Source organism: Argentina silus, assembly GCF_951799395.1.
Source record: "Argentina silus genome assembly, chromosome: 18".
Taxonomy (NCBI): Eukaryota; Metazoa; Chordata; class Actinopteri; order Argentiniformes; family Argentinidae; genus Argentina; species Argentina silus.
In genome coordinates, this window is record NC_139672.1 from 2,568,621 (window position 1) to 2,582,740 (window position 14,120).

At 41.4% G+C, this 14,120-nt stretch overlaps 1 pseudogene across 1 annotated transcript in view; it reads left to right on the forward strand.

The window, feature by feature from the left end:
• LOC310819163 (cytochrome P450 3A27-like) overlaps positions 1-14,120 on the forward strand; it is a 48,360-nt pseudogene that overhangs the window by 7,086 nt on the left and 27,154 nt on the right. The window contains exon 2 of the transcript in view: positions 13,541-13,701. The product of the transcript in view is annotated as a cytochrome P450 3A27-like (transcript). The remainder of the gene's footprint in view (positions 1-13,540; positions 13,702-14,120) is intronic.

Consider the following 14,120-nt stretch of genomic DNA (forward strand, 5'->3'; position numbering starts at 1 on the left):
AGTTACAAACTGTTGATTATGGTAAGTCTAAGGTTTTGGCTATGTTTACAGATTTTTTCATTGACGTCTCTTTGGTCCTCATGTTGACAGACAGCAATAGCAGACTTCAAAGACAAATGCAAGCCGAGAATCAAGACTAGACATTGACAGCTCTCTTATGCCTGCACAAATTATGTGACGGAACACACCTGACTAACCAGAAACACCTGTCAAGCCAATTAATACTTTTGGTGCCCTGAAATAGGGGGACTATGCATAAAAGGGTTGTCATTTCTAAATGGTCAAACCAATCTTAAAAAATTAAACATTGAATTAATGTTTCAAATCCAAACTGTTGGAGTATAGAATACTAAAAGAAGACAAATGCTTCCTCTCTCCAATACTTATGGAGGGCACTGTATATATAAGTGTAGCGCCCCTTTGCTGGTCTGAGCAATTAATAGGGGTGGCTAACCTGAATTCTTTAAATAAAATGGTATCTCTACCTATTATTGTATGTTTACTTTGTCTATTATATATTAACACAGTCCCACCAATTACTTGTCTTTTGTTATTTTATTCAAATCAGTCCTCTTTCATTTATATTAAATCCCCAAAATAGAGTACATGAAATGAAATACAATAACTCTTAACATGCACATACAAATATCAAAATGTAAATGGTAAACACTGTAAACCTCAATTAAAAGAAATAAAACCTATTCTAAAGCCGGCAATGATAACTATGATAACTATACCAAAGTCCAGTGCGTTGCAGGCCTGGCGCGTGTAGCTTGAGTGCGTAGTAGCTCACCTAAAATGGCGGCTCCTTCACTCTCACGAGCTAGACGACAAAAACCAAACTCCCAGTTCCTTAAGCAGGCAGCCGCGCGAAGCTCCTCTCTCGGCAACCGGTGCAGTTTTCTCGAACGGCAGGAATCTTTTGTGCCACTGTCTCTCCCGGTTGCTATCGACGTTTTGAACTCCCGTGTTGGTCGAACACACAGCCCATAAGCCTCCGGAGAAAAAATAGCTCTCTCACTGTAGGCTAGGCTAAGCCAGGTGGTTGACCGTCGGAACGGTTACTCCTCTGCAGAGAAATTGTTCCAAAACAGGTCATACGCCGAACGTAATAACTTATAAGATGCACGGGTTGTGCACTCGCATTATTACCTTGTTCTAAACACAGAAATAAGTGGGCTACCTATTTCCACAATATTAACCTTACTCAGCACAGCAGCATATTCCATGCGTTCTCTTCGTTGCCATCCCGAATCTAACTTCTCCTTCTCATCCACCTGACACCTGACCTTCATCTCACTTTTTCATTGGCTCATGAAAATAAACAAAATGCACAAACTTTACATTTGAATCTTTTCTCACAGAAATCAAAAATAAATTCCTTTACAATATTGCCAGCATTGTGAACACAGTATTTAAGAAAACAAAATACATTTTACATCAGGTAAATAATTCAATACATGAACTTAACCCATGAAACTCTATTCAATATCAAACATAGTAATAGTTTTACCCTTTTTAAGTCCTATGTATTCTATTAATGAACTTATTCTATTTATACTATTTATTAATCAAAGAACTTTTAATAGTTAGGCCTAATTTTCCATAGGGCTACAAATTGGAGACACATGTGCTTACAGGGGCGTCGAACCGGCGGCTCCCCTTGATGGAGCAAAGTTGTTACATTGACAAAGACAAGCTCCGCGCTCATGGGCAATTTATAGGGGGCAACTGTGCTGCGAGTATCTAAGCAGTCGTATTGACTGGATGAAATGCAATGTTTCAAACAGATCTGATGAATTCACCTGCTTTGAAAAAGTGTGCGTCAGGGAGTGCTTTTGACACGAAGCAAAAATCTACAGTCAAGCGTCCTTCAGCAGACAGCCTTGTGTTCTTTAGTCATGAGACTTGTCAAAACGGCAGAAAAAAATGGTCACAAACGAAATATTGTTTCTACACTTAAAATGAACAAAGAAAAAATTAGCTAGCCTGATATAACTCATGTTCATGACGATGCAAATGTAAAGAGATTTCGAACTGTTCTGTTGCATACGTTGTGACTCATTTTATTTTTCAACAAGAATCATTTACCATGACAGGAATACCCTAAGATATCTAAGTGTCACTTCGATGAGGTCTGTAGCCGAGGCCATAGAGCATACCAAACAAATAATCAGGTGTTTAAATATCCTTGTCGTTTTGAAAAATGACCATTGTCACCTGCACAGGAATGCCATGCGGCCACCATTGAAGAAATGTGCTTCTCAAATCTGTCATTATAGTAAATTTAAAGACAAATACTAGCCTTAGTAATCCCACACCTAGGGGAAAAGGTCACAAGGACACCAGATGGTCCTGGAACATCTCAGAGGGGTGAGATCACTTAGGTGGGGGCTGACTAGGGGGTATGGATGTTTTGAAGTAGAGTGGTATACAGCTGTGTAAACATCATCAGGTGATCTGGGGACAGGATGGATGGGTGATAAACACAGTTGTAAACAGCCAAGACAAAAGGGCTTTAGAAAACAGCCTAGGTCAATTGATCTCTACAGTAGACTGATCGGCGCCAAGCCAAAGGGGGCGTAGCCCCGGCATGACGAAATGTAGTTCTTGAATATTATTGGTGTATGTAAACAGGAAGTAGACGTTTGTTGAATGAAGGGTGTTGACCTATGTGAAGTCTATAAAAAGACAGGTAACGGAAGTGAAAAGTGTGTTCAACTTTGCAAACCTGACCCTGCTTTGTTCTCTGTGAATAAAGTCTCTGAATGAATCAACAGCTCTGGTTAACGGTATGTTATTTCAAAATACCATGATTTAAATTCCACTACATCATTAACGACTGTTTTCCACACGCTTTTTTCATTGCATTGCCAGATAATCAATTGGTCATTGATGCGTCACGAATAACGACAATGCGTCGAAAATTAAAGAAATGTAAACATGAATTATGTCATTACTGTCTAAGCATCACAAAGCTGTATGCGTAAAGGCGTCAGGAAGACATTCTCGAGACTGCACCTGTAGTGTGTTCACTGTATGTCCACAGGAGTGTAAAGAGGATCAGGCTGCCCTGATGATGGAGGCAGCAGGACCGGCAGCTTTCGCAGCCTACACCCCACTCCCACAGAGGACATCAAGACGGGCCAGGCACACGAGAGAGAGGGCCAGAATGGCTAAAGAAAGAAAGGAAGAGAAGGAGGGTTGGAGGAGGGAGATGGAGGAGAGAGCGGAAGAGGTGGAGGGAGCCCAAAACCTTCTGCATAAGGTGAAGGAGCACACCGATGCAGAGAAGGAGAGGCTGAAGGAGGAGAGAGAGAGGGTGGACAAGGACAGAGAAATGGTGGACAAGGACAGAGAAATGGTGGAGAGGAAGAGGAAGATAGTCAACCATCTTAAAGATAATATGGAGAGGAAGAGGAAAGTGTTGGATAGAGACACTGAGAAAGTGAATGAATGCAATGCAATACTCAGTCGCATTCAAAAGACGCAGGAAAATAACAAAAAGGATTTGGAGGAGAGGATTGTCCAGTTGGAAATAAAGGCGAAAGAGGTGGAGGAGGTGGAGAAAGTGACAAAGGAGATGGAGGAGACTTTCCAGAGGGAGATGGAAAAAACAAGAAATGAGATGAAGAGGAGAGAGAAGGAGGTGGAGGAGAGAGAGAGGGTGGTGCAGGAGAGAGAGAAGGAGGTAAAGAAGAGCGAAGAGAGATTAAAGATGAGTGAGAAGGAGACCGAAACAATGGAGGTGATGAAGAGAAGGGTAGAAGAGGTCGACAGAGAGATGGAGAGAATCCTAGACGAGAAAGAAATGGAGGTGAAACAAGTGAAAGAGAGGATGGAGGTGATGAAATGGGCAGAGGAGGAGAGAGAAAAAGACAGGAATGAGAAGAAGAAAGAAAAGGATATTGAATGGATGAGAAAGGAGTTGGAGGCGATGAAGAGAGTAGAGGAGGTGGAGAGAGAGAAGGAGAAAATCCTGGAGGAGAAAGAATGCGACGTTAAACGTGTGAGAGAAGAGATGGATGTGATGATAAAGAATATGGTGGAAAGGAGGGAGAGGGAAGTGAAAGAGGAGATGAGGATGAAGACAGAGATGGAGAGAGAGAGGGAGAAGATTGAAAAGGAGAAAGAAAAGGTTATTGAATGGATGAGAAAGGAGATGGAGGCGGGTATGAAGAGAGAAGAAGAGATGGAGAGAGAGATGGAGAGAATCCTGGAGGAGAAAGAAAGGGAGGTGAAACAAGTGAAAGAGAGGATGGAGGTGATGAAATGGGCAGAGGAGGAGAGAGAGAGAAACAGGAGTGAGAAGGAGAAAGAAAAGGATTTTGAATGGATGAGAAAGGAGTTGGAGGCGATGAAGAGAGTCGAAGATATGGAGAGAGAGATGGAGAGAATCCTGGAGGAGAAAGAATGTGACGTTAAACACGTGAGAGAAGAGATGGATGTGATAAAGAATATGTTGGAAAGGAGGGAGAGTGAAGTGAAAGAGGAGATGAGAAAGATTACAGAAGATATCGTGAAGTGGATGAAGACAGAGATGGAGAGGGAGAAGGAGAAGATTGAGAAGGAGAAAGAAAACGATATTGAATGGATGAGAAAGGAGATGGAGGCGGGTATGAAGACAGTAGAAGAGATGGAGAGAATCCTGGAGGAGAAAGAAATGGAGGTGAAACAAGTGAAAGAGAGGATGGAGGTGATGAAATGGGCAGAGGAGGAGAGAGAGAGAGACAGGAGTGAAAAGGAGAAAGAAAAGGATTTTGAATGGATGAGAAAGGAGTTGGAGGCGATGAAGAGAGTAGAGGAGGCCGAAAAAGAGATGGAGAGAATCCTGGAGGAGAAAGAAATGGAGATGAAACAAGTGAAAGAGAGGATGGAGGTGATGAAATGGGCAGAGGAGGAGAGACAGAGAAACAGGAATGAAAAGGAGAAAGAAAAGGATATTGAATGGGTGAAAAATGAGTTGGAGGCAATGAAGAGAGTAGAAGTGGTCGAGAAAGAGATGGAGAAAATCCTGAAGGAGAAAGAAGATGACGTTAAATGCATGAGAGAAGAGATGGATGGGATGATAAATAATATGGTGGAAAGGAGGGAGAGGGAAGTGAAAGAGTTGATGACAAAGATTACAGAAGATGTCGTGAAGAGGATGAAGACAGAAATGGAGAGAGAGAAGGAGAAGACTGAAAAGAAAAGAGTAATGGCGGCGAACCTGGAGTTTGCCAGAGAGAGCATGGAGAGGGCTTTCCATAAAGGGAAACAAAATACAGGTATGCCCTCCATTATCTGCTTACAGTGCATTCTAAGCATGATCCTTTTGGCTTCTCAAATCACCTCAAAATAATTTAGATTTTATCTATACAAATGATAAGACAATTTTTCTCTTACAGATATTTCAACACAGAGACAATTCTGGAAATCCACAACTATCCCAAACTTACTACCACAATAACTACCCTGCATACTACCACTATAACTACACTTGCCGTTTCAATTCTCTTTCATTAAAGTCATATTCAAAGGCAAACTGTGTGTCATGTTTGAAATGCTGTATTTTACAAGTTGCATAGCTGTAAACTATGTTGAGTGATGATGAGTTTAGGAAGAAAAGGTATGTAAAAAATGAATACTCCTGCACACACGATTGTTACCTCTGCTTATTTATTGTGTCGACGTTTCGGTTTATGACCTTTATCAAAACATTTTTATCTGTGAGGTCTGTATTCCTAACACCACAAAAAGACAAAGTGGTGGTGTTTGTGTTTTTTACATTTACAAGTTGAGGAAGAAAAAACATGGCACATGTATGCACATGGGTTAGATTAGAAACAATCTGGGTAAACCTTAATTTGAAGAGGTATGCATGAGGTCTGTTATGTTTTTCTCTATATCCCATAATATTGATTACAATGATCAACATATTTGTACCCTGAAAAGAACCCAAACTGAACAAGTTCCCCATTATAAGTACCTGGGCATTTAGATAGATGATACACTTTTAAAATACATGTTGAAAAAGTGATCAAGAGTTTGCGAGTTAGACTTGTACTTGTTTTGTAAAGAAATGTCTTGCTTCACCTTTGATAATAGGAGGAAGATTGTCTTGGCAACGCTCCTCCCTGTTCGTGATTATGGTGACACAATTTAAAATCACACGACAGCCTCAATTCTTAAACCACTAGACCCGATTTATCACTCTGCTCTGCAGTTCATTTCTAGGCATGTTTTCTGTACCCACCATTGTCTTTTGTATCAGTCTGTGGGTTGGGATTCTTTGACATTGAGAAGGGCTTATCATTGGATTTCATCTGTATATAAAGCAGTTCTTTTAAAACTCCCATTTTACCTCACATCATTGCTTTTATGGCGACTTAGTGGCGATCAAACTTGCAGCTTGTTACTATTTAATGTCCTACAAGTGATTACAGAATTGAGAAGAACTTTTTAGCTGCTGTGCTCCTTAGATATGGAATGATCTTCAGGCTAGACTGAGGTTGGAGCACTTGGTCCCTTACACTTGTACCATCATCTGCTTTTTAGTGGACAATTTATGCAATAAATACCTTTTTTACACAAACATCTTGAATCAGAATGGGTCAGCCCTAGCCTCTTACACAAACAGGGTCACAGTCAATGGGTACAAAACTGGAGCAAACATGTGTATACGAAGATACTGTACCTCGACTCCTTTCCATTCCAAAAGAAATGTGTGCTTCCCTTTCCCTTCACTCAAATGTTGTGGATGACATGTACATAAAGCTACACACTGGTGCAGGTGTGATGTTATGAGAGCTTTAGCATTTAGCATTTCCTGTGTCCAGGCGTTCTATTCACTTCTAATAGGACAAATGAAGGTACACTTGCCTCATAAGGCTCATTCTTGTTTCATTTGTCCTATTAGCTCCTACTGACCTCACTTTACACAGACACAGAGGAGGAGAGACTCAGACTCATTAGAAGTTTATTACTGGATCAGTTTACAAAACAAAACAAAACTGCATGGAGCGTACAGTACAGCAGAGCTTGGAGTACCAGACATGAACACACACCTCACATGCACACACACATCGGAGCTGTCACAGTGGTATACCTTGGATCACACACAGACACACACACACACACACACACACACACACACACACACTCACTCTCTCTCAGGGCTGCATGCGGATAGCTCCATCCAGTTTGTTGACCTCTCCATGGGGTTCTCAACCAGTGATGTCACCAGGTGGGCAAACTCTGCAGGGTCTCCCAGGCGCGAGGGGAAGAGCACTTGGCGGGCCAGGAATGAACGCACCTTCTCAGGTTAACCCGCCAGGAGAGGAGTGGAGAACAGACCTAAGGAGAGGGAGAGAGAGGTTGTCTGATATGGAGAGGAAGGGGGGGGGGAGGAGTGTGTGAAAGAGTGCATATGTATGTGTGTGTGTTTACTGACTGGGTGCGATGGTGACCACACGGATGTCCATGGGTGCCAGGTCTCGGGCGATGGGTAGAGTCATCCCAACAATACCCCCCTTAGAGGCTGAATACGCAGCCTGACCCACCTACAGAGAGAGAGAGTGAGAGTGAAGGAAGGGGCTGTTGAGACAGTGTTTGTGTGTGTGTGTGTGTGTGTGTGTGTGTATGTGTGTGTGTGTGTGTGTGTGTGTGTGTGCGTGCGTGCATGGTGCAATGGAGGTCTTGGCGATCTGTTGGTTCTTGTGTGTGATTGGCTGACGGTACTGCAGCATGTTGACCTCTTCCTCACTGCAGGGTCTACTACAGTTGGAGCAGTCAGAGAGCACAGCCTGGGCCCCTGCAACCAAACATACACCCTGAAATATGGTTTGGACAAAGGATCCCAATGTCAAGATAATATTGCTGTAGGGAGGCTAGTCTATGACACAATACCATGTGGAAATGTCAATGATTTTCTAAAGATGAGTGGATAGTGGATAGTGGATAGTGGATAGTGGATAGTGCCTGGTGGGGTCGCAGACTTCAGGCAGATTGTTGACCTAATACGAAACATTAGTACTTTATTTGGACATTATATGATACTTTTGAAGCCCTGAAATAGTGGGAGTATGTTTACAAATGTTTTTTTAAAAACCCATTGAATTAAAGTTGAGAATCTCTACTTTGACCCCATAATATTTGTTTGATTTCAAATCCAAGTGTAGAGCTAAAAGAACAGAAAATGCTTCCTCTTTCCAATACTTATGAAGAGCACTGTATTCATGTTAATCAGTTGCTTCATTACTGTAATATGTGATGTGTTTTGAACTAGTATTTTGAAATACTGTTTTTAGGAGCCAATGATATAAAACAAGTGCATACATGTAAAGAACATAACACATTTTTAGAGGAGTTAAAATATGTAAAATTCAGTATTACTCGAAAGAAAATATTTGCCCAAAAATATTTGCCCCATAGTCCTTCTTGAATCAATGGGTCTGCAAACTATTAAAACCCGATAGGGATCAAACAGGCAGCAACTATTAGCAGGATGTTAAGATAAAGGCCGACAATAACATCACTGAGTGTTGCCCTCTGCGCAGGGATCCCCTTTCAATCATTCACTAGCCATGGCTTCAACTTCACCTCTCACATACTCTTTCGCCTGTGTTTCATGATCTGAAACACAGGTGTCATGACGGGATAAAATAATCACTTCAGCAGACGTGTCCGGGGTTACTCAGAAGAAGCGATTGAACCTGTAAAGATTACCTTCCGTACTTCTCCACCGAGACATGGACTCTCCTTGCCTTACTCATCTCTCTGATCGTAGTGTAAGAAGTTTTAATAAAAAATATTATTTGTTAGTTAGTTAGTTGTGATAATACATACAAATGATAGTATTGATAATTACAGTTATCTAACAGTTTCAATGATACCTATGACTTGATCGTTTTGCTTTTGTTTCAAGTCAGATTGTTGATTTATATTTGTTCTGACCAGGTATGGATACTGGCCATATGGAATATTAAAAAAACTAGGCATTCCTGGTCCTAAACCCATCCCTTTCCTCGGGACGATAATGGGATATAAGAAGGTTTGTAGAGATTAAGCCCATAAACAATAACATTGTAGACTCATCCATGATGTGTGTTGTTGTGGTGAAAGCCATGGGAGCTGAATATGAATTGTTTTACCCAGAAAAACGGGCAATAAAGCTTTTGAACGAAAACGAAAAGAGAGGAGTGGGAGCCGGTCTGTAGTGGAAAAGGGCCATCATAGACTAAGCCACAGTTCAGGTTTATGACAAGCATTTATGAACTGGCTATTTTTTTGTTTTGTTTTTTTGTTCCCAGGGTGGTTTCACCAATTTTGACACAGAGAGCTTCCAGAAATATGGGAAACTGTGGGGGTGAGTCTGCTAAACTGATCCTGGTTATTGTTAACTATGATGGATATATATATCTCTCAGTGTCTACAGTATACACTCTTAAACCAGGCGGACACCGTGCGATTTTCACAAACACAGACGATCCAACCGACGAAATGGTCTCATACACCAAGACAAATGATCTGTCTTGATGCAAGTACACTGCCCAAGCAACAATTTCATGCTTCCACATTAATAATTTGAATCTGTTATTGAGCGATTTAAGTTTTAAGCTTTTAAGTATTCTGTAGTATGGTCCCAAACACAACTTGTGCGTTGCCAATGTTTGACAACATCCTGGATTCTCATTAGTTGAGTCTCCTATATTGCCTCTGAGCACGTCTCAAACTGCATGAATAAAGAGGAGCCACGACATGTCAGAATTCAAATCGGAAGTGATTGTGCCTTCCCTCCATGTCATTGAAAGGGCAAAAATGTAATTATAAAAATAAAGTGCAAATGCAAATGTCCAAATTAAGCACTCATGTTTAGTATTTGGTCCCCAATCCTTTGTATGCAAAAGTGCAAAAGTCTGTGACCCATTGACCCAACCAGACGCTGGGTATCTTCTCTGGTAATGCTCTGCCAGACCTATATTGCAGCGATTGTTGTTTGTTTTTTTAGGATGTTTTGCCCTCCTCTTCAGCAAATTAAATGCATGTTCTATAGGATTCTATAGGATTCACTTTTTGGCCCTGAATAATTTCCTAGTTGCTATGGCAGTATGTTTTGGGTCATTGTCCTGCTGTATGGTGAAATGCCGTCCAATGAGTTTGGAGCAATTAACTTGTACTTGGACTGACAAGATGTTTCTGAACACTTCTGAATTCATCCTCATCAGAGGAGACAAGTGAGCCAGTTACAGTGGAAGCCATACATGCCCAAGCCATAACACCCCCTCCCCCATATTTCACAGATGATGTGGGATGCTGTGGATATTGGGCAGTTCCTTTTTTTCTCCACACTTTACACTTGCCATCACTCTGGTACATGTTTTTCCAGAACTCTGCAGGCTCTTTTAGGTACTTTTTAGCAAACCGTAACCTGGCCAGCCTGTTTTTGTGGCTAAGTAGTGGTTTGCACCTTGCAGTGTAGCCTCTGTAGTTCTGCTGGTGAAGTCTTCTGCGGATGGTAGTCTCTGACTCATTGACGCCTACCTCCTGGAGAGTGTTCCTAATCTATGGGGCAGTTTTTTTTTTTATTTTTTTTTTATTATGTTGAGCATTTTTTGGTTATCCACTGGAAGTCTTCCTTGCCATTTGCGATTTCTTAGCTCACCAGTGCTTTCTTTCCTTTTAATGAAGTTCCAAACTGTTGATTTTGGTAGGTTTAAGGTTTTGGCTATGTTTCATTTTTTTCTGATATTTCAGCATCATAATGGCTTCCCTGACTTTCAATAACATCTCTTTGGTCCTCATGTTGACAAGACACCAATAGCAGACTGCACAAATTATGTGATGGAACACACCTGACGAACACACCTGTCAAGCCAATTGTCCCATCACTTTAGTGTAGCCTGAAATAGGGGGATTATGCATAAAAATGTTGTAATTTCTGAATGATAAACCAATATGTACACAAATAACATCAAATAAAAGATGAGAATCTCTACGTTCTCATTTCAACTCCAAAAAGAAGAAAAAATGCTTCACTGTCCCATTACTTTCGCACGGTACTGTATAACCTTCTGTGGAAAAGGGTTGTACATGGAACCCAAAAGGTTTCTTCAAAGGGAGAGTGGAAGAAGAACCCTTTTTGGTTCTAGGTAGCACTTTTTTTCTAAGAGTGCAGGATCTGTGATGGGTCTGTCTGTCTCTATCTACGGTATATTCGCTTGAATGCCACAGCCTATTTGAGTATTGTTGCTGACCATGTGCATCCCTTCATGGCCACAATTGACCCATCTTCTAATGGCTACTTCCAGCATGATAATGCACCATGTCACAAAGCAAAAGTTGTCTTAAACTGGTTTCATGAACATGACAATGAGTTCAGTGTTCTTCAGTGGCCTTCCCAGGATCTGAATCCAATAGAACACCTTTGGGATGTGGTAGAACGGGAGATTCACATCTTGAAAGTGAACCTGAAAAATCTGCAGGAATTGAGTGATGCAATCATGTCATCATGAACCAGAATCTCAAAGGAATGTTTCCAACATCTTGTGGAATCAATGCCACGAAGAATTGAGGCTATCTTTGTTTTTGCTGGTCTGTAGGATCTATGATGGCCGTCAGCCCATCCTGTGTATCATGGACACAGCCATGATCAAAACCATCCTCATCAAGGAATGCAACTCCCTTTTCACTAACAGGAGGGTAATAGGGCTCCTTAAATAGATAATATCATTGTTATTATAGCATTATTAATAGTAGGTTAATCTTGCAGTATATAATTATTATTATTTTTCTAGAATATCTATCTCAACGGGCCTCTGTATGACGCCGTGTTTATCGCTGAGGATGATGCATGGAGACGGATCCGCAGTGTCCTGTCTCCCTCCTTCACCAGTGGGCGGATCAAAGAGGTACAGTCCCATCTCTCCTCTCCTTCTTTCATTCATTCCTTTATACAACACAAATAAATGAATGACTAACAACTCTGACGCGTGTGTGTGTGTGTGTGTGTGTGTGTGTGTGAGAGTGTGTGTGTGATTTGTACTATGTGTATAGTGTGTATTCATTGTTGTTTGTTGTTGTGTGAAGCAGCAACTTTAATTAATTAATCCAAGACAAATTTTCATCCGGGACAATAAAGTATATTTGATCTTATCTTCGATAAGTTCAGTGGTCAGATGACAGAGTATAGAATAATAGTTCATCTTTGGAGTCACTTATTCTTTGACATAATGTATCTTGTATGGATGTATATTCTCAGGCTATATAAACATTAAAATAATTCCTGTTTCAAACATGATATTAATATATGTTTTGCACATATTAATCCACGTATCAATCATGATATTTTTCCATGTATCCTTCCCAACTCAGATGCTCAGGATCATGAAGCAGCACTCTGGTAACTTGGTCAGCAATCTGAAGAAGACGGCTGATAACGATGAGCCCATTGAACTAAAGGAGTGAGTATTTATCTCCGAGACGATAAGGTGAATTTGTAATTTCAGTGAACTCCCCCTTTAATTTTGTGGTTGTGGTTCTGGTGGTCAGAGATTGTGTGGTTGTGTTCCAGGTTCTTTGGACCATACAGTATGGATGTGGTCGTCAGTACTTCATTCAGTGTCGACATCGACTCCCTCCACAACCCCTCCGACCCCTTTGTGACCAACATCAAGAAAATGCTCAAGTTTGACATCTTCAGCCCACTGTTCCTCACAGTCGGTACAACTGCCCCCATATAGCTTTCAGTCATTTTGTGCTTAATAAATGAAGCTAATGATTTCATTGATTAGACTAACATAAACCACACTGCCAATGGTTTGCGCTCTACTCATTTGACAAACACATGGGCCCTGTCCAGAACCAACCTCTAGTTCCGAAATGCTGGACACTTGGAGATCTGAGTGGATTGGATACAGAAGTGTCTAGGGATAGAGCCTAGGAGTTCTTTCTGGACAGGGCTGTGCATTGAATAGGATTGGAGTCACGTATCATGGTATTTCCTGTTCCTGTTTGTAACTGTGGCATTTCCTGTCCGTCCAGCATTCTTCCCCTTCATGGGTCCTGTTATGGCAAACATGGAGGTATCCCTATTCCCTGCTTCGGTCACAGATTTCTTCTATGCTGTCTTTCAGAAGATCAAGTCCAATCGCGTGGCTAGCACCAGGAAGGTATGTAAATATAACTGATCAAATATACGATCTTCAGCCAGTATTGTGTAATACAATTGTAGAGATTTGGTAGCATCTGGTAGTTCTCATGTGATTTTGATCTGACGTAAGCCTGCTTCCAGAGTCGGGTAGATTTCCTGCAGCTGATGATAGACTCGCAGAAAGACAGCAACTCAAAGGGAGAGGAGCAGAGTAAAGGTGCCTGCCTTAAACACACACACACACACACACACACACACACACACACACACACACACACACACTGTATACTAGCATCTAACACACACACATACAGTACCTGCCTCAAACACCTATACCTACAAACACACCGTGGAAATACTCTACTTCGTCCCTTTCTCACACCTACCACCCCATTTCTCCCATCATCATAGGATTGAGTGACCATGAGATCTTATCCCAGGCAATGATGTTCATCTTTGCTGGCTATGAGACCACCAGTAGCTCTCTGTCCTTCCTGGCCTACAATCTGGCAACCAACCCTCACATCATGACCAAGCTGCAGGAGGAGATAGACACTGTGTTTCCCAACAAGGTAACCCCTCTGCAGACTCCTATATAGTACTATTCATGTGGAACAGGAAATATGATAGTGACAGTGTTTTAGAGGGTACTGATGAGTGTGTAACCCCTGTGCACTGCAGACTCCTACAGATGGTTAGATAGGTGACAGTATTTTGCAGTGTGCTAATGTGTCTGTAGCATCCCTGTGCAGACTTCTGCCCAGTATTATTCATTTGAAACAGGAAGTAGGTGTTAGTAGGAATCTTCAGAATAGTTAAAAGGCCAGTACCTGAGGACCTGAGGGATCTACAGGGTATATACCTTAAAAGCATGTCTGACATGCAGTGGTGTGCATGACCATAGAGTGATTTCTAAACTAATACAATTATCTTAAAATAAATTATAAAACTAACAGGTAATCAGTGCAGAGACTTGTGTGATATGTGCTCT